Source organism: Oncorhynchus kisutch, linkage group LG10, assembly GCF_002021735.2.
Source record: "Oncorhynchus kisutch isolate 150728-3 linkage group LG10, Okis_V2, whole genome shotgun sequence".
Lineage (NCBI taxonomy): Eukaryota > Metazoa > Chordata > Actinopteri > Salmoniformes > Salmonidae > Oncorhynchus > Oncorhynchus kisutch.
This window is the reverse complement of record NC_034183.2, coordinates 58,402,181-58,425,927: the sequence shown is the minus strand read 5'-3', so window position 1 is coordinate 58,425,927 and position 23,747 is coordinate 58,402,181. Positions and strand designations below refer to the sequence as shown.

Sequence of the window (23,747 nt, the reverse complement as noted above, 5' to 3'; positions counted from 1 at the left end):
AACGCTGAACAATCCCTCACTCGTGCTCAGAGAACAACGGCCAAGAAAATGAGGGATGTAGCCTAAAGCGAGTAAAACGCAAACGAAAAAGCCCTGGCCTCATGTTAGCCTGTCGATTCCCCTGACCAGAACTCTAGCCAGAGCTTCTTAGGAGCCACTGTTTTGAGAGAGCGAGAGAGAATATAAGGCAGCCTTTGAGTGGTGACTTGAGCCACTCCAGATGTTGTTATCTGCCCTGGGGCTAATGCTGCTTGTAAGCCTTGGTAAGAAACTCCAGGTTTACCATCTTGTTAAAGTGCACTCTCACACACACGAAGATATGTTGCCCGCCATGTCTCTGCTCTGCTTCTATCGGAGCAATGTGTCTGAGGGCCAACAGGGTGTTGTTTATAGTCCTGGTTTCCGACACTGCATGTCTGTCTTTCTCTTGTCGTACCAGTAATACACATGACAAACAGCTATGAAAAAGCCAAAACAAATGTACCCCCATAACGCACATAAGCCTAAGGGTCTTTGCACATTATCAAAAAATATTTTGTGCCCACAACAGAAAGCCATCAAAGATTCCTAGTGACAGCTTGCGGTAGCGCCCTCCGTTTCTCTATTCTAGTTATGATAAATGCATAGTCTCAAAGTTAATGTATTGTCATATCAAAGAGGTCCAGTGCAGTCTGGCAAAGACAGATAAACACTAATACGTCTTCGTATCAGAGATTGGTCAGCTGTTTGACTACAGTGTTGATGAATTGAGCACGCTGCAGAATCAGCCAATTCACCAAGGTTTGACACAGCCAGCACCATAAAGCAGAGATTAAATACATTGGGAGATCAATTCCAGTACAGGCTGCAGCGGCTCCATGCTGGTGCCTTCCAGGTCCCTTCTGGCTATATTACCCTACTGATTCCAGTCCAGGCAGAAGGATCAGCCCGTGACCGGCGGTGTCCTCTCTGTCTACCTCTCCTTCTCTCTATTCATTTCATCCCCATCTCTCTGTTTGGAGGTGGTTTTAAACCGGAGTGACTGCCTCTCTCCATTACAGTCAGCCCACAGGGAGGAGGAGGAAGAGAGGAGGATGGTGAGGAAATGGGAGGAGGGTAGAGGAGTTAAGAGACAGGGAGCAGGTTGTTTTATAAACAAATTCCAGGAAACCGACATGGGTAGGAACATTATGATTTCTCTCACTGTGGATTGCGGGGGCATGGTTTGGCCCAGGTTATTAATTTATCTTTCTTTCTTATCAGACAGTGCTTCCTGCACTTATGTAGACAATAGACAGTCCTACATTCACAGAATCCACTGTATGACTCATCCTACAGGTCTGCTCATGGTATCTATAGGGCTTAAGTGCCTGAGAGGGCGTGGTCTTCCAAGATACCCTTCAGAAACTGTAAATACAGACCTGAAAAACCACAGACAAATGTTCCCATCTAAACTGCTTTCAGTCAGCTTTATGTGAGTAATTATTTCATTGCAAACTTTGTGGACACATTTAACAGGGAGGGTGACAATGATAGAAAATGGGCCTAGTTGATTGAAAGTAAGCGTAACAAACAGTATTCGAGATGACAGTGAGCAAGAAGAGTGATGAATGTGATAGAGGCCTCTGATTAAAGTTGCTTTGAGCTCTGTAAGTATATCACAGTAAATGTAGCAGTAACAATGGTGTGCATCCCAACTCGAAGGATGTCCTCCAATATATTTTCCACTGTATTCTCCAGTAGCGGTCGACTGATTAAATCGGCATGGAGCCAAGGTAAGTTGCTAGCTAGCATTAAACTTACCTTATAAAAAACAATCTTCACATAAATACTAGTTAACTGCATGCACATGGTTGATGATATTACTAGGTTAACTAGCTTGTCCTGCATTGCATGTAATCAATGCGGTGCCTGTTCATTTATCATCAAATCACAGCCTTATTCACCAAATGGGGGATGATTTAGCAAAAAAAGCACAATCCTTGCACGAATGTACCTAACCATAAACATCAATGCCTTCCCTAAAATCAATACCCAGAAGTATATATTTTTTTAAACCTGCATATTTTAAAGAAATTCATGTTAGCAGGCAATATCAACTAGGGAAATTGTGTCACTTATCTTGGGTTCATTTCACGCAGATTCAGGGCCGCCTGGCTCGTTGCGAACTAATTTGCCAGAACTTTACAGAATTGTGACATAACATTGAAGGTTGTGCAATGTAACAGCAATATTTAGGCTTAGAGTTGCCATCCGTTCGATAAAATATGGAATGGTTCCATATTTCACTAAAAGAATGAACGTTTTGTTTTTGAAATGATAGTTTCCGGATTTGACCATATTAATGACCAAAGGCTCGTATTTGTGTTTATTATATTATAATTAAGTCTATTATTTGATAGAGCTGTCTGAGCGGTGGTAGGCAGCAGCAGGCTCGTAAGCATTCATTCACTCTTTACTGTGTCTGCCAGCAGCTCTTTGCAATGCTTGAATCACAGCGCTGTTTATGACTTCAAGCCTATCAACTCCTGAGTTTAGGCTGGCAATACTAAAGTGCCTATTAGAACATCCAATAGTCAATGGTATATGAAATACAAGTGGTAGAGAGAGAAATAGTCGACACGTCATAATTCCTATAATAACTACAACCTACAACTTAACTGGGAATATTGAGGAACTGGGAATATTGAACCACCGCAACTTCTGAGGTAGCTAGCTTTAGCTTGGTACCTAGCTAGCACCAATACAACCAGCCTGAAAATAAATGACCAGTAGAAACTGCAGTCATTTTCATTATTCTTAGCAATGATTTAGGAATCCTTGTGAGTAAGTATTAGCTAGGTTGCCACTTGTTTGCCTATTGAAATTGAACTTCAGTTCATGAAAATAAATAGCTAGCCAGCTACTTAACCCTGTTGCCCAAACCTATTGTTAAAAGCAGCAAGCTAGCTTCATCTGGCTAGTGAGGCTCCACCGGACCAGGTTATGTGTTGTGAAGCTAGCCACAATAAGGATTAGGCACAATAGTGGAATTTGAGGCTTGCCTTCAAGATAAAAGTATGTTATTGACAGTGAAGCAAATGAACACAAATAGTAGAATTATGACATACTTTTATTTTGAAGGCTAACCACAACCACTATTGTGGCTAATCTTTATTGGGGCTAGCTTCAGATAGATGGGTCTGACCACCATTAATCAAATGTTTTATTTATTTTACCTTTATTTAACTAGGCAAGTCAGTTAAGAACAAATTCTTATTTTCAATGATGGCCTAGGAACAGTGGGTTAACTGCCTGTTCAGGGGCAGAACGACAGCTCGGGGATTTGAACTTGCAATCTTTCGGTTACTAGTCCAACGCTCTAACCACTAGGCTACCCTGCCGCCCCAGATAGTTTTCTGTCTTATAAATTAGGGTTATTTTAGATGACACCTAGTTATATAGTTAGCTAGCTAACTATAGCTACTGAAACAGATAGTTTTGCTATGTTTTAGGGGAAGAACATTGTTTGCATCCATGAGCTAGCTAGCTATTTTTTTTTATTTTTTTATCACCAGCACTGTAGGTATGTGAGACAACTTCTCCAGCATCATAGCATATGTATCGATGAATCGTTGTGACATATGAAATACGAGTGAGTGATAGTGTAATCAATGTGTAATAACCACGTAAAATTTTTTATGAACGTGTTAAATTGTGACGTGCAGTCATATTCAGGTCCTGATTGGTCAAAGTGTTATTTGACGTGCATCTTTTTTAACACGCAAAGACCCAAACGGCGTTCCATAGAAATCCTGGTTGAGAATGAAACGACTGAACAAATGAACAACGAAACAGCAAGTAAGTGAAAGAAATAGGTTTGGATTAGGTTTTACTGGTAAATGGGGATACACGTAAATGCCAACAAAATAACTTTTTGGTCAGTGTGGTGTGTGTGCATGTAACCTTTATTTAACTAGGCAAGTCAGTTAAGAACAAATTCTTACTTACAATGATGGCACGGACAACGCTGAGCCAATTGTGTGCCACCCTATGGGATTCCCAATCACAGCTGGATGTGATACAGCCTGGATTCATTGTTACGCCTCTTGCATTGGGATGCAGTGCCTTAGACCGCTGCGTCCATGTGTGTGTGTTAATTATTTAACTGTACTAGAATGCTTAAAAAGGCAGCTAAAATTTGAAATATCGGTTATCAGTATCAGGGATTTTTTGGCAAGGAAAATATTGGATATCAGTATCAGCCAAAAATGTCATATTGATGCAAATGAATGAGAGCAAATGAAGAGAGAGCATTATGCATGATGTCATATACCACATAATTAATCTGCATGTCAAGACACTTGGTGCAATCTAGTTTCAACCTGTTTCAGCAGAATTGACCATACCTCATTTACATAATGGTTTCATGTCTTGGAAAAATATCCCTTCAAACTGTAGTTCTGATGCTGCTGACCTACATCTTAAGCTCAGCCTCAGGCCTCCAAGACTAGGATCTGATAAATACAAGCAGGATATTCATTGGCGGTACCTTTCATAACAACAGTAGTGGCCATAATGATGCAGAAGAGAAGGAAATGCACCCGTGGCACTCTGTAGCCCAGAGCTACAAAACCTGGTGATTCAGAGCTGATTGGGCCAGTTGATTGAGAAATTATCGAAAACCACCCTAGAGATGAATGAAGGGTGATTCAGGGCTGATTCCTAAAGTCATCCATTGGGATTTGATTTTGATTTGATCCCACCAGGCTGAGAGACAAGAATCAGAGAGCTCTCATCATGGTCATGCATTACACTGCTGCTGTAGCTCTTTCTGGATTGGGACGAACCTGCTGGAGTTTCACATCTGCCAGGCAGCAACCTCCATCCATCCGAGTTGCAGTCCCAGTTGAGATCCCTGACAGGAGGAACTCCAGATGTGAGCCTCCCTCAGACTAACAGCGATGTCATGATGATCCACTATCTAGCTTCCTTTTATGTCACATTGAAATGGCAGCAGGTGTATGCCTATCTCTACCAGAGATCGGCAGCAGGCGGCCCATGGACCAAAACCGTCCATGTTTTTTTTTGCACCCCAATTTTATTTATTTAATTAATAATATATATATATAATTCTTTGAAATCTGTATGATTTCTTTCAAAGTAGGCTATAGGCTATTAGAGGGAATAAATTACTGATAAAGTAGCAGCTGTTACGTAAACAGTAGAAGGACAACATAGGCCTCTGTGTGCAGTGCACCAGAAGCCAGTTTTAGGAACAGGTAGAGTAAACAGAGGGCAAAGCCTATATCTGTCTATTCTCCTACTGTAGGAGGGCCACACCCTAAAGCAGAAACAGGTGACACACAGAATGGTGTCTTCTTGTATAGACACCTGGTGAATACTTTAAGATAGTGTTCTGTCTATGGGGCTGGCTGTGGTCAGACCTGCCTGCAGTCTATGGAGGAGAAGTCTCCACTGTTTAAAGAGCCATGTAGTGTAGGCCAATTGTAACTCAGCCCATGAACCTCCATTACAGCACTAAGCTCTCCATTTCCTCCACCATGTTATTGAGACTGTTTTCTTTTTACCCTCTCCCTCCTAACCCCTCTCCCATTATTTTCTGTCCATATTTGCCAGTCTTCTCTCTGTCCCTCTCTGTATGTTGGCCCCCTCCCTGTCCCTGCCCTTTCTCTGCTACAATCTCATTAATGATACAGCAGAGTGCAGGAATCCACCAGCCCCACAGTGAGAGGTCACTGCTCCACTCCACCAGTAGGAGATACAGAACTGGCTGGCTTTCCTCCGTTTATATAGACAAACAGTCGAGACGCTACATACTTTAGCAATAGCAGTTATATAGCCTATATTAAAATCAGCACTCTTCTGTAATCTAGTGTTAGGTATAGATGGTATGAAGAGAGAAATGCAGCAATGAAAAACAAAGGCTTCTGAAAGAGCCCAGATCCTCCCTCTACTCTGAATTTCAGTAGATTGTCTCCTTTTTTCCTTCCCCGTCTCCAGCGGAAGCGACAGAATGGGGACGTGGTGGAGCTCACCCCCCTATAAACCTGCATAATAAACAGGCCCGTGCTGATCACATGGGCTCGTTGGAGGTAGTTCAAAGTCAATGATCACTGGAGGCTTATGGAAGGCTTGGTGGGAATGAGCTGATGAGAAACGTATGGAAGGCTGTGTGCTCAGGGGACAGAGGCTGATTCTATTACCTCTGTAATGAGGGCAGGGAATAGGGAGCAGTGGTCACTGCGGGTTACCAGTGTATATGGACACAATCCGAGGTAGCAATAGCACTGCGTTAGCCTAATGCATAACAAAAGGCCATCTCCTAGCACCACGCACAAATGGTCACATTATGTGGATGTGGGAGAAAATAAAGAAGGCAAAATCATCCATTTTATGCAGGGTAATGGGCTAAAAGTGGTGTCCTCTTTCTCAAGGCCGCCGTATAAAGCAATTAAGTTCTATGCCCATGTGAGGCATTATCCTTAAAACAGGATGGCTTGGTGGCACATCCACTCAATGAACCTGATTTGAAGCCATTTTATCTCTATCCAATCTTCAGCACTATAATATGGTTTTCCTTCATGAAACAGAAAAGAATCCCATGTGTACACTGTGTCTAGCATAGTGCAGCGTATGCCGTAATATAGAGACGTATCGTCAAGCCCTGCTCTTTACAACTCAATCCTGCAGGGGACCACTAAAGCACATACCTGGACGGACGGTGCTACCGAAAACTGTAACAGCCGTCTGTTTGGGGATCATGTCAGTTTCTGATTATCTGCAAAAGGAAACAGATGTCTAGTGATAAAACACTCATCCTATATAACTACTTCAGTACACACCGTTTCTACTCCTACACTGTGCGTACACACCATTATCTACATACAGTTGAAGTCGGAAGTTTACATACACTTAGGTTGGAGTCATTAAAACTCGTTTTTCAACCACTCCACAAATCTCTTGTTAACAAACTATAGTTTTAGCATGTTGGTTAGGACATCTACTGTGTGCATGACACAAATTGTTTACAGACAGATTATTTCACTGTATCACAATTCCAGTGGGTCAGAAGTTTACATACAGTAAGTTGACTGTGCCATTAAACAGATTGGAAAATTCCAGAAAATGATGTCATGGCTTTAGAAGCTTCTGATTGACTCAAAGGATGTCAATTATCCTATTGGAAGTGTACCTGGGGATGTATTTAAAGGCCTACCTTCAAACTCAGTGCCTCTTTGCTTGACATCATGGGAAAATCTAAATAAATCAGCCAAGACCTCAGAAAAAAAGAAATCGTAGACCTCCACAAGTCTGGTTCATCCTTGGGAGCAATTTCCAAACGGCTGAATGTACCACGTTCATCTGTACAAACAATAGCATGCAAGTATAAACACAATTGGACCACGCAGCCATCATACTACTCAGCAAGGAGACGTGCTCTGTCTCCTAGAGATGAACGTATTTTGGTGCGAAAAGTGCAAATCAATCCCAGAACAACAGCAAAGGACCTTGTGAAGATGCTGGAGGAAACAGGTACAAAAGTATCTATTGCCACAGTAAAATCAGTTGAAAATTCGACATAACCTGAAAGGCCGCTCAGCAAGGAAGAAGCCACTGCTCCAAAACCGCCATAAAAAAACAGACTACGGTTTGAAACTGCACATGGGGACAAAGATTGTACTTTTTGGAGAAATTTTTTCTGGTCCAATGAAACAAAAATAGAACTGTTTGGCCATAATGACCATCGTTATGTTTGGAGGAAAAAGGGGGGGCTTGCAAGCTGAAGAACACCATCCCAACCGTGAAGCACGGGGGTGGCAGCATGATGTTGTGGGGTGCTTTGCTGCAGGGGGGAATGGTGGACTTCACAATAAAGATGGCAACATGAGGAAGGAAAATGATGTGGATATATTGAAGCAACATCTCAAGACATCAGTCGGGAAGTTAAAGCTTGGTCGCAAATGGGTCTTCCAAATGGACAATGACCCCAAGCATACTTCCAAAGTTGTGGCAAAATGGCTTAAGAACAACAAAGTCAAGGTATTGGTAGTGGCCATCACAAAGCCCTGACCTCAATCTATAGAAAATATGTGGGCAGAACTGAAAAAGCATGTGCGAGCAAGGAAGCCTACAACCTGACTCAGTTACACCAGCTCTGTCAGGAGGAATGGGCCAAAATTCACCCAACTTGTTGTGGGAAGCTTGTAGAAGGCTACACGAAACATTTGACCCAATTTACACAATTTAAAAGGCAATGCTACCAAATACTAATTCAGTGTATGTAAACTTCTGACCCACTGGGAATGTGATGAAAGAAATAAAAGCTGAAATAAATCATTCCCTCTACTATTATTCTGACATTTCATATTCTTAAAATAAAGTGGTGATCCTAACTGACCTAAGACATGGAATTATTACTAGGATTAAATGTCAGGAAATGTGAAAAACTGAGTTTAAATGTATTTGGCAAAGGTCAATGAAGACTTCCGACTTTAACTGTACACACTGAGTGTACAAAACATTAGGAACACAATCCTAATATTGAGTTGCACCCCCTTTTGCCCTCAAAACAGCCTCAATTCATCGAGGCATGGACTCTACAAGGTGTCGAAAGCGGTCCACAGGGATGCTAGCCATGTAGACTAACGTTCCCCACAGTTGTGTCAAGTTGGTTGGATGTCCTTTGGGTGGTAGACCATTCTTAATACACACGGAAACGGTTGAGTGTGAAAAACCCAGCAGCATTGCAGTTCTTGACAGAATCAAACCCGGGTGCCTGGCACCTACTACCGAACCCCTTTCAAAAAGCACTTATATCTTTTGTCTTGCCCATTCACCCTTTGAATGGCACACATACACAATCCATGTCTCAATTGTCTCAAGGCTTAAAAATCCTTCTTTAACCTGTCTACTCCCCTTCATCTAGACAGATTTAAGTGGATTTAACAGGTGACATCAATAAAGGGACCATAGCTTTCACCTGGATTCACCTGGTCAGTCTGTCATGGAAAGAGTATATTTATATTCCGGACAGTGTTTTGAGACTGTGTGTATTGTTTTGTATTGTTAAATATTACTTCACTGTTGGAGCTAGAAACATAAGCATTTCGCCGCACCTGCAATAACATCTGCAAAATGTGTACACGACCAATAAAATTTGATTTGAAAACAGATATTCAGGGTCTACTCTATAAAATTGGAGGGGAAAATAAACCATGGCTGTCTTGAGGAGTGTTTTTTATTTTGTTACTTCAGGAGAAGGTTGAAGGGGATGTAAAGTCAGGTGAAGGTCGAAAAGCTCAGATTTCGAAAACCACAAAAGCCAACAAACATGGGCTAAATGCTTGCTGTTTAGGCCTATCCGTCAGAGAGAATAAAAGAGGTGCAGATGAAAGAATCAATACTTGAGCTCATAATTACCCATTTGGAGAACATATTTACAAATGGAGATAGAGGTTGAAACGTACACACAAAAGATAAATAGGCTATTGGATTAGATGCTTCTCTAGAACAGCATTCAAAACTGATTGTGTTCTCATACTGAGTACGACCAATCATTACAGATTAGTGTAGCCTCCAGACACATGAATGCACTTGCATTGAGAAAAATTGCTCTTTAATGGTCGGTCTTGATTGGTTCTACCAGAAAGCGGAGCCTCAAACAAAAAAAACACAAACCAAAAAAATGCCACACACACACAGCCTTACCTGGTGCATGATGTTCTGAAATCAATGACAGATTATCTATAAATCAGCTTTTCAAATGGAAGTAATTCAGAGCCATGGAGAGGCACTGAAGAGCTTCAGTTTAAAATGTAGGCTAGGCCAATATACATCTAGAAGCAAATTCTATGCACTCCAGTAATTTTTTTAATAATATCCAACATAGCCTATCTGGTCAAGCGACATATTCAAATACGTTAATGCCAACCACCATGCAAACCACAATCTGTACCCCCTCGGGCAAATGTGTTCATAGGTGAAAGCAATATGTCTGGTAAAAGAAAACGTAGGGTACTGTCCAATGTAACAACTTAGACCGATGAGGACAATTTAAGACCCGTCCCTTATGTTCTTCCCTCAGACTTCTTTGTATTGAGTTCAGATGGTGGCTCTGCAGGACCATTTCCATTGAAACAGTGGCTGCAATTGAGCTAAGAAATAGTAACCCCAGTCTTTCTTTACTCACAAGCTGGAGCCTGATTAACTTGAGGTATCATTACAGATATAAATAGTCATATTAGCCATTTCTTTCTGGTGTGAGAAAACGCAGGACTTCAGCTAGGATGTCATTCTCTAATGAAATAAAACAATTCAGAGAGGAAGTAGTCATGTTGATACAAAAGTCGACAGTGGAGAGCTTCAAGTTCCTCGGTGTCCACATCACTAAGGATCTAGCATGGTTCAAACACAAAAACACAGATGAAGAGGGCACGACAACACCTCTTCCAAAAGGTTCCTGAACTGCTTCCACCACAAAGCCTACATGTACAGTGGAGCAAAAAAGTATTTAGTCAGCCACCAATTGTGCAAGTTCTCCCACTTAAAAAGATGAGAGAGGCCTGTAATTTTCATCATAGGTACACTTCAACTATGACAGACAAAATGAGCACTTTCTTTCCCAGAAAATCACATTGTAGGATTTTTAATGAATTTATTTGCATATTATGGTGGAAATAAGTATTTGGTCAATAACAAAAGTTTCTCAATACTTTGTTATATACCCTTTGTTGGCAATGACAGAGGTCAAACGTTTTCTGTACGTCTTCACAAGGTTTTCACCCACTGTTGCTGGTATTTTGGCCCATTCCTCCATGCAGATCTCCTCTAGAGCAGTGATGTTTTGGGGCTGTTGCTGGGCAACACGGACTTTCAACTCCCTCCAAAGATTTTCTATGGGATTGAGATCTGGAGACTGGCTAGGCCACTCCAGGACCTTGAAATGCTTCTTACGAAGCCACTCCTTCGTTGCCCGGGCGGAGTGTTTGGGATCATTATCATGCTGAAAGACCCAGCCACGTTTCATCTTCAATGCCCTTGCTGATGGAAGGAGGTTTTCACTCAAAATCTCACGATACATGGCCCCATTCATTCTTTCCTTTACACGGATCAGTCGTCCTGGTCCCTTTGCAGAAAAACAGCCCCAAAGCATGATGTTTCCACCCCCATGCTTCACAGTATGGTGTTCTTTGGATGCAACTCAGCATTCTTTGTCCTCCAAATACGACGAGTTGAGTTTTTACCAAAAAGTTATATTTTGGTTTCATCTGACCATATGACATTCTCCCAATCTTCTTCTGGATCATCCAAATGCTCTCTATCAAACTTCAGACAGGCCTGGACATGTACTGGCTTAAGCAGGGGGACACGTCTGGCACTGCAGGATTTGAGTCCCTGGCGGCGTAGTGTGTTACTGATGGTAGGCTTTGTTACTTTGGTCCCAGCTCTCTGCAGGTCATTCACTAGGTCCCCCCGTGTGGTTCTGGGATTTTTGCTTGTGATCATTTTGACCCCACGGGGTGAGATCTTCTATCAGTGGTTTTGTATGTCTTCCATTTCCTAATAATTGCTCCCACAGTTGATTTCTTCAAAGCAAGCTGCTTACCTATTGCAGATTCAGTCTTCCCAGCCTGGTGCAGGTCTACAATTTTGTTTCTGGTGTCCTTTGACAGCTCTTTGGTCTTGGCCATAGTGGAGTTCGGAGTGTGACTGTTTGAGGTTGTGGACAGATGTCTTTTATACTGATAACAAGTTCAAACAGGTGCCATTAATACATGTAACGAGTGGAGGACAGAGGAGCCTCTTAAAGAAGAAGTTACAGGTCTGTGAGAGCCAGAAATCTTGCTTGTTTGTAGGTGACCAAATACTTATTTTCCACCATAATTTGCAAATAAATTCTCATTTTGTCTGTCATAGTTGAAGTTTACCTATGATGAAAATTACAGGCCTCTCATCTCTTTAAGTGAGAGAACTTGCACAATTGGTGGCTGACTAAATACTTTTTTGCCCCACTGTACATGTATAGTATTTCAAAGGACTGATTTCCTTATATGAACTGTAACTCAGTAAAATCATTGAAATTGTTGCAATCATATCTTTGTTCAGTATATGTACGAGGTCTCTGAAGACGAGGTGGCATCAATGCATGGATGGCGGGAACGAGATGATGGCCTCAGAGGGGAATAGAAGAGGGAGGAATGGGGTCAAAACAGCCATCTGATCAGATCAGAAGGATCTGATGGCACGCTCCATTGGAGATGACATGTACTGGGACTTCAGTGGAGTCCTGGAAGTCTGAGCTAGGGACTGAATAAACCTGGAGGTGAGGTTGCCAGAAAGGATCTGTAAGATACTCCTCTTCAGTCTACCTGCAGTGCTAGGTGCAACATACGCCAGATGACACTACCGTTTATTTTCTAATCCTGAGCTTGAGTCGGCTTCATTTTAACATGTAAAAAATACAAAAGGGGAACAATTATGGCTTTGTTAATGAGGAGGCTTGGATGAAATTGGTCTCAAAAAGTAGAATATAAGCAAACAGATCATTTGGCAAACTGAAAGATGTGAACGTTTGAGCTGATATAAATTAGGCTAATTCCATGATGGAGCCGGCAGTCTTGTCACCTCGACATGGTTGAATCACACTGGCCTCCTGATGATGTGCGGTGACAAGGGCCGCTTCCTGGAGTGACTGCAGTCATCCCTCACCGATAACATTTATGAGAATTTAAAAATCCATTCCATTAGGCAAACGCTGCAGTCCAGTGAAAACGGCTGCATTCACAGCTGTTTTTCCCCTCTGAAAACAGGTGACACATTGCTTGTTGTAGTGTAGACAGTATTGTTCAGTGGTCCATTTAAATTAAACTGCTGTGGGACAGAAAAATAAATAGAGGGATGTATTTCTTTCACTCTTGCTAAAACAAATTGTACTGCACCAGAGACTTGGTTGTCTGACGCTAGCTGAATTATTTTCCCCCCATCATTCAGCTGAGCTCTTATGGTGCAAGTCAACACTTCTTCAAATCAAGTTGTTTTGATATAGCTTACTGAGGAAGGAGAGGAAACAATAGAACTACATATGTCAACATGCAAGGTAACTCAGCATTCTCTTGAAGTCCACAACATGACCCCCAAGTAAAATGTTGACAACTTTTACTTCACTACATTCCTAAAGAAAATAATGTACTTTTTACTCCATACATTTTCCCTGACACCCAAAAGTACTCTTTACATTTTGAATGCTTAAGCAGGACAGAACATTTTCCAATTCATGCACTTATCAAGAGAACATCCCTGGTCATCTCTACTACTGAGAAATGCCACCTTGACTGTGTGGCAACATAAAAATCTTTGGCGATTAAAACAAGAAACCGAGTTTGGTTGACTAGGGCCCGTTCTTATCATATTATTATAAGGGAGCGGTATTGGTCTGTGCTTTAGTAACCCCAAATAATCCAAACATTCTCTCTCTCTCACTCAGGATGGTGACTCAGGATTCGATATCAGGAAATAATAAGGCATTGTAACCAAAAGTCGTGTCTGTTGGTATCTTGGAACCAGATCGACGTTGGCCCACATAAAACAACAAACAGAAGACATGCACACACACACACACACACACAAAGAAAACAAAGCATTACTGACCCTGATGTGTGGTCTCAACAGGAACTTTTAGCCTCCTAGTTATTCTCCTTATTATTAGCACTAGTTGAGTGGCACTGACAATTAAATCTAGCCCACAGGAATGCATGCTGCATAGCCCTAGACTAGAGAGAAAAAAAGTGCCAGACGCCAACCCCCCCCCCCCACCCCTCCTCCCACTCTGTCTATGGGGCCAGCTGAATAGTGTCCTGTAGGAAGTAAAGTTGAGCATGGAGATAAGAGCCAGGCGACAGCAGAGAACCCACCTGTAGGAAGTTGTGGGTAATTGAGAGTCAGGGGGTCAGGCTGTCTCACAAGTTGGCCTGGATTCAACTACAAAAAAACAGTCACTGCTTTTTGAACATGAAGGACCTCTTTAGGTTATGTTGATGGTTATAGTCGGTTACAATCCCTTTATTGTGATTCCACACAAACATTTTTAAGGAGAGACGTCAATCGTCGTTCCATAGTTTGGATGCATAGGCACCCAATTCTGTAATAACATTCTGTTATAAATGACATAAATGGGAAAACATCTGAGAAAGACTGTCCTATAACAGTATTCAGCCAAACATATTGAAAGCCCATTTTGGAAGAGTAGGACAAGCCAAACCTACTGCTCGAACATACAGTCCGTCATACTGCGCTGAGCACAGCAATATGCCATCTCCAAATGTGACTCAAGAGGAAAATCTACTTGCATGTCAGATTCTCAACCATTTTATCGCTGCAGCAAACACCAAAAGGTGAAACAGCTGTGACCATTGATAATCTCATCCCAATCAAAGCAAAGGGAGAAAGGTGTGGGTGTGTGAGTGTGCGCATGTGAGTCTGACAAACAAGCAGCCAGTAAGATAAACCTGAGGTGGGAGGCTTGGGAGCAAAGGGATGAATTGAGATGGTGTTAGTGAATGCAGCTTCACTTCATGGCATGGCCTTTAATGACCCTGCAGTAAAGGCATGGCAGCAGCTCAGGTTTTCCTCTAAGTATTGGAGGTGTGGCAGTTATGGGGATTTACTACATGCGAGAGTCACAGCAGCTCACCAGGCACGCAGCACAGACTTCAATTTACATATCTGACTGCAGAGAGACAACACTGTGTGACTGTGTTTAATAATCAAGGTTCCCCTAAACGAAGAGTAGCAGCTGTGACAAATCCATAACATTGCCCCCCTTTATAATGTTGTGCAAAGAAGCCATTTATCAATCAAATACTCTACTAGGCTAAATGATTGGGCTGCATCGGAGGTACTAAAAACATCTAAATAAATCTTACATTGTTTCATAACATTCTACTGGAAAATGGCTTCAGACATTTTTAAAAGGATGCATTAAATTGCTTGGCACAACTGTCTTAGTTGTGATGACTTTACTTTCCCATCATAGCGGTATATCTTGGTAGCAGCCAGGTGTTAGTGGTAGTGCACTCTTAGCAGGAGAGGTGCTTCGTGAGTAGAGGTCGACCGATTATTGGAGGACCAAAGAAAAACGATGCCGCCGATTAATTGGCCGATTTATTTTTTAAGTGTATGCGTAATAATGACAATTACAACAATAATGAATTAACACTTATTTGAACTTAATATAATACATCAAAAAAATCCATTTAGCCTCAAATAAATAATGAAACATGTTCAATTTGGTTTAAATAATGCAAAAACAAAGTGTTGGAGAAGAAAGTAAAAGTGCAATATGTGCCATGTAAGAAAGCTAACGTCTAAGTTCCTTGCTCAGAACATGAGAACATATGAAAGCTGGTGATTCCTTTTAACATGAATCTTCAATATTCCCAGGTAAGAAGTTTTAGGTTGTAGTTATTATAGGAATTATAGGACTATTTCTCTCTATACCATTTGTATTTCATAAACCTTTGACAATTGGATGTTCTTATAGGCACTTTAGTATTGCCAGTGTAACAGTATAGCTTCTGTCCCTCTCCTCTCTCCCCCTGGGCTCGAACCAGGAACACAACGACAACAGCCACCCTCGAAGCAGCGTTACCCATGCAGAGCAAGTGGAACAACCACTCCAAGTCTAAGAGCGAGTGACGTTTGAAACGCTATTAGCGCGCACCCCGCTAACTAGCTAGCCATTTCACTTCGGTTACACCAGCCTCATCTCGGGAGTTGATAGGCTTGAAGTCATAAACAGCACAATGCTTGACGCACAACGAAGAGCTGCTGGTAAAACGCACACGAAAGTGCTGTTTGAATGAATGATTACAAGCCTGCTGCTGCCTACCACCGCTCAGTCAGATACTTGTATGCTCAGTCAGATTATATGCAATGCAGGACATGCTAGATAAACTAGTAATATCATCAACCATGTGTAGTTAACTAGTGATTATGATAGATCATTTTTTATAAGATAAGTTTAATGCTAGCTAGCAACTTACCTTGGATTACTGCATCCGCGTAACAGGCAGTCTCCTTGTGGAGTGCAATGAGAGGCAGATGGTTATAGCGTTGGACTAGTTAACTGTAAGGTTGCAAGATTGGTTCCCCGAGCTGACAAGGTGAACATCTGTCGTTCTGCCCCTGAACAAGGCAGTTATCCCACCGTTCCTAGGCCGAGTTATCCCACCGTTCCTAGGCAGTCATTGAAAATAAGAATGTGTTCTTAACTGACTTGCCTAGTTAAATAAAGATTAAATAAAGGTGTAAAAAATAATAATAATAAAAAATATTTTAAATTTGGCCAAATCGGTGTCCAAAAAAATACCGATTTCCGATTGTTATGAAAACTTGAAATCGGCCCTAATTAATCGGCCATTCCGATTAATCGGTCGACCTCTAATCCTGAGCACTCCCTGACGAAGGCCATGCTGCCGAAACGCGCTGCGACCGGGAAACCCATGGGGCGGCGCACCTTGTCCCATCGCGCACTAGCGACTCCTGTGGGGGGCCGGGCGCAGTACACGCTGACACTGTCGCCAAATGCATGGCATTTCCTTCGACACATTGGTGCGGCTAGCTTCCTGGGCATTGTGTCGCACGGCTCTCGACCTTCGCCTCTTCCGAGTCTGTACGGGAGTTGCACCGATGAGACAAGACTAACTACCAATTGGATACCACAAAATTGAGGAGAAAACAGCGTAAAAAAATATATATATACAAAATAGAGAAAGAAATAAAGTATACAAGTAGGCCTATGGCATCAAGACTAGCAACTTTGAGAAATTACACTGCTCAGGACTGCTGGAAGTAGGCTACTTGCCAAAGTCACATTTAATCTAGGTCAGATCTAATTGGCTTCCCTCAGCAGCCTGTACAAAATCTTTACACTGATTGCATGTTAAAAGGTAGAATTAATAAAAGTCAATGTCATAAAACCTTTCACTTGGTCTAGTGGGGTCCCAATTCACTGTTGTTTTGCTAAGGCCCTTCCATACTCATTCATCATGAAGATCCAAGCAGCCACTCCAGCCGGTAAATCAATTGGCTGAACTTAATTATGATTTTGTTATTTCCTCAACAGATACCCCAATCTGGGACAATTTCATCATTGCTGATGTCTGCTGCGACAGCTGGCTCTATTTCTGTGAAGTACCTTGCTAAAGCCCCCAACCCTAGACTGCACATCATTTCCCTAATCACTTTTCCACAGCTGCCCTCCAGCACGTAAATGAAAGTTACAAAGAAATTGCTACATGTCAGTCATAAAAAAAATCTCTCCCTGGAGGCACTGGCCAACTGTGATTATTTAATCTGGGTTGTGTTTTAGTTAAAATAGCCTAGCCAGTAGGCAGTCTGACAGTATTTGATTCATGACCCAACAATGTTAATAAGTAGGAGAAAGGGGGCTTAATATGTTTAGAGGGATGGTTCACCCAAAATACAAACTCACCTCATCTTATTGATTTTAGGCTAGCTCATTTATGGCGTCACCATGAGGAAATTTCACCATGCTGTTTGAAGACTGCTGTTTGGAAACGGGATTAGCAAAATTAGTAAACAAACCCAGATATTGGGTCCCTGAGTCCATGGACTACTCTACTGTAGGTAGCCTATCCATAACGGTCACTTCAAGAAAGATGAGTTTTGGGAATAAAGAGGTTGCAAAGAGGTGTTTGAGTGAATAATTGATCATTGAACGTCAAAGAATGATTGTACAGTAGCCTACTGAAGCATTCTCAGCTGCTAGGTCTATTCACACACATGTAAAGAGTGCACATTCAAAGAGCATGCATGAGGGTGTGAGCCTCCCTTAGGCCTACCAGTCGGTAATAGTTCTGTGTCAGCATGAGGTCCTGTGTGATGACAAATTGTGTCAGAATGGATCAATATTTAATATCTCGATTTGTAGCGAAATATAAAAGATTTCACAATGGGGGTCAAATTCATTTTAGAGCCCAAAACGGCAGTCGGAAACAACTCAGAGATTAAACTATGCTCCTACGAAGGTTCAAACCAGGAATTTAGCCTTAAAGGGCTATTTCTAAATTGTTCAACTTCATAATCTCCAGCACCACCCCAACATCAAGAAAACATAGAAACACGCCATTTGATATATTGATGTTGGTCTGGTGCTAGAGATCGTGAATATGAAGATTTATTTTTATTTTTACATTTCTCTTTAATAAGATGCTTTTGGGAAACCAGACCCAGTTCTGTCACCACTGGAAATGTAAGAAACACATAACCCATCATGGCAGTAATGCATTCACAACCCCCATGCATTTTAAAGTAAGCTGGTGCTAGGACATTGAATGCACAGAAATTAAGCATTTATACATTTGGTTTAGACAGCTTCTCTATTTAACGAACGTTAGCCGGGGGGGGGGGGGGGGGGGGTAAATTTTCGAACAGTAAAAAACATGTTCGAAAATTATATGGTTGTCAAATAGCGAATGCTAACCATGTTAGTTTGCTAGCTACCTGGAATACAATAGATGATTGGGACACTTCGATGCGGATATACAGCAAGCGCCAGCTAGCTAAAACAGTGCAGCACAGCAGACACCGAACGCTAAAGAACATCACATTATTTGGCTAGGACTAACATTATTCAGCCAAATCATTCGAATTTCGTGTTTCAAATGTAACATTACCTTGTAATTGTAAATCGCTGTCACGTACCTTGATTTTTTTTTCACCTCCTCCACTGTCAAATAAGCCGAGGCAAGAACGTCCCACTGACCATTAAACCCGTGTCAGTTCGTAGATAAACGTCAGTGCAATGGCTAGCTAACGTTTCAGTAAGATTTCCAGTAAGCTGGACCACAACACAGCCTTCGCGAGCGTGCGTAAAGATTCGACGTGTTCGATCGTTCCGTCCTTCTCCCACTGAGGTACCTCCTACTCCAGGTTTTGAGGGAGGAAAAACATTTGCCTCCAATAATAACCACCCAGTGAAGAAGAAAGAACTATTTCATTACGCGACTGCATGTGAAGAACCAAACATTGCCTACGAAGATGTTTGTGTGTGTTGAAAACGCTCTCATACAGTAGCATGAATGCGGAGGGGCTGCTGAATTATTAATGAGGGGCGGGTGCTCAGATCCTGCGTTCAAATACAATTGCAGCCAATAGTGTGGGGGCGTTCCTGCATGTGGGCCTTCCTGAATCTGCAGGAACTCCTCTCTATACTTTTATTGGTCCATTTTTAAGTTAGGACAGGCGGGAGGCAGGGGCGCTCCAATACAGTAGGTGGCGTTAATGCACAATAACGTTGGATACCAGCTGCCAATAAACCTCACAGAAGATAGCTAGCCGTACAACAGTGGTAGACAGCGGGCACTGTTTTCCCGCAGTTCTGTTGACGAAAGCGAGGGCAGGTGTTCTGGATGCGGAAGTGAAGGGGGGGGGGCGTTCCTGCAGATAAGAGCCCACATGCAGGAATGCCCCATATTGCGGGCTGCAGTTGCTTACTATTGGTATTTACCAAATACTGACTGGGAAAAATCCACTTGAATGCTCCAACTTCTCCCACATGCTGACCTCTCAAGTAACCTACTAAGAAAATTAGGCTACCTCGATAACAGAATTTCCGGTGGTGAAATGCAACAACAAAATATTATTTATAAAAAACAATCTATTAATATGGTTTTTGAACACTATAATTAGTTTACAAGCATGATAGTTGTACTTATAGTTTATGCTTGATGCAGCTTGTTGGCCATTAGCCAATCAGCGTAACTCAAGGAGTTCAAAGCATGTGCACGCATCCAACTAGTACTTACAACTTCACAGGGGGTCATTTTCACCTTCCCACTTGGTTATGAATACAGCATTGTCAAAGTAACCCACTGTAAAATTCAAGGTCATGTCAATCAAATGTACATTATTTACGGAATAACTGTAGTAACAGCATTGTAGGTACATAGAACCTGCTCTGTAATTGCAATAGAGGTTATTTACACAAGTGGAGGGAGGTCTGGTGGGTTACGTAGCCAGTGTCTCCAATCTCGGAATGGGTCATGCTGGCTTCGTCTGACACACACACTGCTGCAATCTCAGAGCTTTGTTTTGTCTAGGAAAGCTAACTCTTGATAAATACAGGCATTAATTTGACTTCTGGTCCATCCTTGCTTTGACTTGTCATGGAGTTTTCTCATAGCGAAGATGATGATATCTGTCTGAGATCCACATACCTTGCTTACTCCTGCTTTAGATGTGTGTAATCTCTGTGAATCTTTGTGTGGGAAATATTATACTCACATATTGTAATCCCCACATACTGTAGAGATGGAACACTACAATGTACAATCAAACAAATGAAGATCGTCTTACCCATCAAATCAAACTTTATTTGTCACATGCGCCGAATACAACAGGTGTAGGTAGATCTTACCGTGACATGCTTACTTTGCCAGTCACAAGTTGGAACATTAAGCTAACTATTTCCTAACTATTTGCTTTTTCTTTTGATTCAACTACCTCTTACCTATTATATATTACCAGAATGAATGTGATAATGAGGGTAGAGAAATTATCTTTGCCCTGCTGCCAAGTGTAGCCTACAGATCTAAAAGACAGAAATCAAATGATTTATTTCTGGAAAGAATGAAAACATCTGGATCAGTCCTAGGGGCTGATCAAACAACAACGGTTTCTGAAGGCCTCCACCCAGAGGTAAGGTGAAGAGAGACATGCAGATGAGGCTGAGATGCATTTCTGTGCTATCTTCTCATCATAATGCAAATGTATGAGTCCCTTATCACAAACCAGAGATAGGAATGTAATTTCTCTTGGTGTCTGGACTGTGTTTGAGAGATGCCAATCGTTCATGGGAACACAGTGTATGAAATACATCTGGGGTTGGACATTAATTATCCTAACAATGGCCTATTCCCTCTCAGTGGACTCAAACAAAAGATAGTTCTGTTCTAGAATGCATGTATTCTATTTTTGTAAGTCCTCCAAGGACCACACACATGCCATGCTGTCCCAAAAAATAGACACTATAGCTTACTGAAGACAGTTTTGCAAACCCACTGAACCAGTTCTTCAGCACACAAATGAACCGTTGACAATACCGTGGCCTACATCTTACTCATTATGTAAATCAAGTGAATCATGTGACAACGTGTCTGGTCAAAGTATCCACACACATCCTTCCATCTGTGATTTACATGTGTACACAGACTAACAAAGACACATTCCTTTTGAAATGCAATGTGCTGAGTCAAAAGACTGTGCCGGGCCAAAGTAATGGACAAAGTAAGGAAAAAGCCTAACGCAAAATAGATTAGATTCCCAGTTGTTTAGTGCCAATGCTTAATTGAATTAAACAGCGGTGATTGATAAGTCGGGTTTGTTGGCTGAGGCTTTGAACTGGCCTGAGAGAATCAATGGGATTTTAATGCTTTACCACAGTGTTTCCAAACCATTTCATGCTTTAGACTGATGACCAGTTCCTCTTTGTGAAAGTCCCAAACCAGCTCTTAGCACCTTCAATTTGTGTTTGTTAGCTGCCTACACTAATATATCTTAACATTTCTATACACCCAAAACATTGTATTGAATGTGACAAACTCTGTTGATTACGATGTCAATGCATCATTTGCATCTCTGCTCTATAACCTGGAGTATAGCCAAGTACAGAGAGAGGTTATAGAAAAGAGGAACGCATTAAATGTGATTATGGAGCCAGGCAGGCAGATAATTACAATAAATAAATTACAACACCCATAACATGGTAGTGACTTAAATAGAGAGAACAGGGAATAAACTGTGCTTACTTAAATATTATTTGTTGGATATGTTAAGCATTGTGCATTTCCCTGTATATTTCAATAGATTGTTCTCCATTTTACTGTATAAGGTCCACAATTCAACCAATCTTGATTTGAAATTGATACTAGAATTTCCCGGAGTCCAACTCCGCTCAACAGACAATGGCTGCCAGCACGCAGTAGGCAGCCGTTCCATCAACGTCAGTCGGTTGACATTGACTTACTGTTTTAAGTTGCTTCTCTTAATAAAAGTAATACCTGAGAAGGTCACGAGCCCCATATATCTAGTTAAGGGAGCCCTAAAAAAATGTCACTTCCCACCTGCGTGGGATGAAAAGGCAAACTCTGATGAAAAATTGAATGGGCTGTTGAAGGAATCTTCGACCCATCCTCCCACATAAATACAACCTGAGGCCAAATTGAATTACATGTAAGTCTCCTCACACAACACACACACAGTTGGCCTCTCCATTCCTCTGAGACACATCTGCAACACACAAAATTATGAAGTTGTTTACGTGTCAACGGTGGGTGTAGCTGGTGCAGGGAAGTCAGGCGCAGGAGAGCAGAGATGAATGGACAAAGCACTTTACGTAGGAAATCATAATACAGAACGCAACAGCGTCACAACACAAAATGCCCAAAGGACAAGATGAGGCAGCAAAACTACAAAACCCATGTACAAAGTACCGGCTGCCACAAAGCACGGGTAATAAAACAAAACCCGGCGCAAACCAGCCGGAAGCGTGCCAACCTTGACAGTAAACAATACCCCACACAGACATGGAGGGAACAGAGGGTTAAATACACATGTAATTAGTAGGATATGTAAACCAGGTGTGCAGGAAGACAAGACAAAACAAATGGAAAATTAAAGGTGGATCGTGATGGCTAGAAGGCCGGGAGCGGCGACCGCCGAACGCCGCCCGAACAAGGAGAGGAACCGACTTCAGTAGAAGTCGTGACATTACCTTTGGTCACAGGATAGATTACACATGCTCCAGACCCCAAGATCCCAAGTCCCATTACATTAAGGTCTATACCCACAGGTGGGTATCGGGGACTACTGCAATAATCTAAATTGTATTTCCTTTCTGCAAGGCTGCATGTTTCATCCCCTTCTCTGAGTCAGATCTCCCTGGGTGTCTGACTATCTATTAATCTAGCCCGCCCAGTTCATTTATTTTGCCCTGGCCCCTGGAGAGGAAACCCTGCCAGCCCTCCCTGGATGGATTCAACAAAGCAACATGGCAAAGCAGGTTGCTGCTGTTTACTTTCTGTCCCCTGTTGAACCTTTCCTGAGTCCATGATTAAACAGTACGATAGCCTTAGTAACAGGCTCAAAATATAAACAAACCTTAAGACTCACTCAAGCACATTTGGATTCATTATTTGTCAATGATTTGTCATGTGTCTAACATCATCTGTCATGTTTCTATGTCAGATTTAAGGGCTATGAAAATAAATCTTAAAACAATGATGTAAACATTCCCATAAACTATTGATCTTTTGCCAACATCTAGTTAGGAGATTTAAGGCATGTCTATCAGATGAGTAGAGGAACAAGAGGTCTCCCAAGCATCTAGGAGCTAGTTAGTTAATGCTTAATGATTACCTTTGCTCACTGTATTGAGGCTGTGTGCCCTTAATCAGTCAAATTCAATCAGTTAAATTCAATCAGGTTGACTCTCATGACAACATTACCCTTCATGTTGAACTGAGTGGGTTATACAACATGTTGCAGCATTAGCCACAAGATAGCAGAAGGAAGGTTGAATATTTTGGGGAGTTTTCGGATGTTGCTTATCCTGTTGGCATTCTCTTTCTTCCTTGGAAGAACCAACCTCAGGGGTGGTTGAGATGACATTGGTGGAGCCCCCCTTTGTGGGTGCTGGAGATAGAAGGCTTATTTTGAGCTCCAGGCAGCTTCCTTCCTATTGGTCC

The 23,747-nt window shown here is 41.9% G+C and overlaps 1 protein-coding gene across 2 annotated transcripts in view; it reads right to left on the bottom strand.

Annotated features, from left to right (window-relative positions):
- LOC109897321 (protein TANC2) overlaps positions 1–19,068 on the bottom strand; it is a 137,123-nt gene extending 118,055 nt beyond the window's left edge. For both annotated transcript variants that reach the window (XM_031834229.1, XM_031834230.1), the window contains exon 1: positions 18,706–19,068. The gene's annotated coding sequence lies outside the window, so the exon portion shown is untranslated. The remainder of the gene's footprint in view (positions 1–18,705) is intronic.
- Between the last annotated feature and the right edge of the window lie 4,679 nt (positions 19,069–23,747).